General features: G+C 41.7%; 1 long non-coding RNA gene across 1 annotated transcript; it reads left to right on the top strand.

Moving 5' to 3' along the window:
• Positions 1-1,029: 1,029 nt before the first annotated feature.
• LOC128421875 (uncharacterized) lies at positions 1,030-2,349 on the top strand. Its single transcript, XR_008332385.1, has 2 exons — positions 1,030-1,154; positions 2,134-2,349. It is a non-coding gene; the product is annotated as an uncharacterized LOC128421875 (long non-coding RNA).
• Positions 2,350-2,986: the final 637 nt, after the last annotated feature.

Raw genomic sequence — 2,986 nt, 5'->3', positions numbered from 1 at the left:
AAACTTGCAAAGATATACCATTTGTCTGATAATAAATGTTGGAAATGTAAGGAGGCTGAAGGAACTTTTTACCACCTCTGGTGGACATGCCCGAGGGTGAAGGCCTTCTGGGAAATGATTTATAACGAGTTGAAAAAGGTATTTAAGTATACCTTTCAGAAGAAACCAGAGGCCTTCCTCTTGGGCATTGTGGGCCAGAGGATACCTAAGAAAGACAGAACCTTCTTTCTATATGCAACGACTGCAGCAAGAATTCTCATAGCTAAATACTGGAAGGCACAGGAGCTACCCACACTGGAAGAATGGCACACACAACTGATGGACTATATGCAACTAGCCGAAATGACTGGCAGAATCCGAGACCTGGGAGAAGAGGCTGCGGAAGAGGATTGGAAAAAATTTAAGGACTATTTACAAAAACATTATAAGATATATGAATGTTAAAAATTTGCTAAGGTTTGAGGTAAATATGCTTCAGTATTGAAATTCGGAGTTGATAGAAACAAAGTTAATGATTGAGAAAAGTTTTAATTTCAGAGTGAATAATTAGATGAAAATACAAAAACACAGGAAACAAGGTATTAATTTGCTGTTTATATTTATTATAAAGAATGCAGGGATGGAGGAGATGGGGAAGTCCAGTGGATGATGAAAAAAAAAAAAAAAGACTTCGAAAAATGAATTTTTTCTTGTTTAATTTCTTTTTCTTTCTGTAAAACCGCTTTTGTTGTGTTATTGATGATGGATTTAGATTCTGGAAAAAAGCAATAAAAAAATTTATAAAAAAAAATACAAGTGTCCCTATTTTCCAGGGACAGTCCCAGATTTACCAAAGCCTTCTCGGTTTATGATTTGATCCTGGAATGTTCCATTTTTCCTTAGGATGTCCCGAGATCTCAGCCATGGATGTGCAGGACCACAAATTGTCCCTACTGGCCATTGGGCACGGTAAGTGGCCCTTGTATCATCGGAGATCTCAGGGTTGCCATGAACAGATGCTTAGTGTTATGGACACCGGGCAGCATGACCAGGGAGCTATGTGACATTGGGAATGGGCTCAGTGCCACAGCCCCGCTGCTCCTTCTGTGAATGGAGACCCCTTCACCGGGATAATGTATGATGTCAGGAGTCCAGGTTCCCAGCTTGATAACATGGTAAGCGTAGGTAATTAAAAAGGAGGATTTATGGCAAAAAGAAACAGATAGCTCCGGACGGCTCTGACAAAGGCTCTGGCATCATTACTCAAGATGGCCCTTCTGAAGACTGCTTCCGGCATCGACAGAAGATATTGAACTTATGACACTTACGTCTCTTGCTTTGCTTCCTCTCTAGCAGCCCTCCCATTGGCTGACTCTTCGGACTTAGTGGATCAGCTCCAAGCTCTTTCTGTTCTGACAGGCTGTCTCTGAGTCTATTCACACCTATTTGTGCTTCCCGTGAACTTTGGCTGTGTTCTAGCCTGCTCTCAGCTAAGGCCTTATCATCTTGCCCATCAAGGTCAGAAAGAGCCGAAGTTTGCAGCTGCCGGCTCTCCCCTGCCTGACTAACATGTGAGCTTCTCTGTTCCTGGCTGCTTTCTGCAGTTGGCTGCAAACCTTTGCTCGGAGCTGGCTCATTCCTGACACATGAAGGGGTTGAGTAAATTATGGGCAAAGGGGAAACAGAGCCCTATGAAGCAGGAGAGTGTTTGCTTCTGTTACATTTCCCCCCTTCACTGCTGAATGTCTCTGGGAGGATTAAACAGTTAAGGAGAAAGGTGGATAGATAGATAACTGAGTTCTGGAATAACACAGGCAGCACATAAATGGAGAAATGCTGCTAAGGACCAAATACCCATTTTTGTGTGCTTGAGAGCATTATCTCCCTTCCTGATTCCACTAATGTGTTCTCTCCAGTAAAAGATGGAGAGAGAGAAAAGGTGTGCCATGATTTTAATAATGCAATTATAGCACGAGAATCTGACAAAAGAAAAAGACACTTAACATTAAATTTTCCCAAATGCCATACTGTTTTTTTATATTGTATTTCAATACATCTCACAGAAGCAGCTTAGTCCTCTGGTTTTCATCCTGCCTGTCTCGTTCATTTTCTATCACATGACATAAAGATTTATCACTATCTGCTCACTTGCAGAGTCAAACCAAACCTGCACCAGCGAGGAGACTAAAGTACACCCAGACCTTGCTCTTCTGACGCTCGATGCTTGTCAGCATCCAGTAAATTCTTGTTTACAACGTCTCTTTCTGATTTCCTCGGAGGAAGCATCCCATGGAAGTGGAGTGAAGTGAACCCTAAAGGAGGAGCAGCTGGAGACTGGCAAGTAAATAAATAAATAAAAATGATAAGGAAGATGGCGTGCGTGCGTATACACACACACACACACTTTACTCACTTCTGTTTGGCTTGCCATCAGGCACTTTCGCTTCAGATAGGCACATTTTTACATTCAGTTCTGCCCAAACGCTCAGATTTCATAGTGCCAAATGCAAAACAACCCGAAAGCTGCAATTCTAGAGACTCTGAACATATTACAGACCACACAAAAAAAGTGCTCACAGATAAAGGAAAACAAATACAGTAGCATTCTTAAAAGCTTCACTTAACCCAAGTTCTTCCAGATCCTGTTTTCTCAGAACTTCACCTTAAGTGTGTGGGCTTCTCATAGACATCTGTTTGGCCACTGTCAGAAAAAGGATGCTAGACTAGATGGGTCTTTGGCCTCAGGTGTTTTATTTACTTATGGAAAAATATTTGCATACCACTATTCATTAAAAAAAAATCAAGGTGGTTTACAACAAACATACATATTGTTACAAAAGTTGTGTGAAACCCCCACTCTCTGCCGAGCAATAGCAAAATCCCAGGGCGTTCTAGGCACTGGCTACTCAAGAGAAGGTGGAAATCTGCATGAATCTGCATGAATCACGGCAAGAGTATTGTTAGCCCAGAAATGGAAACAAGAAGAAATTCCGACAAAAGAAGAATG

Source organism: Podarcis raffonei, chromosome 10 (assembly GCF_027172205.1).
Source record: "Podarcis raffonei isolate rPodRaf1 chromosome 10, rPodRaf1.pri, whole genome shotgun sequence".
Classification (NCBI taxonomy): Eukaryota; Metazoa; Chordata; class Lepidosauria; order Squamata; family Lacertidae; genus Podarcis; species Podarcis raffonei.
This window is presented reverse-complemented; position numbering and strand designations above follow the sequence as displayed.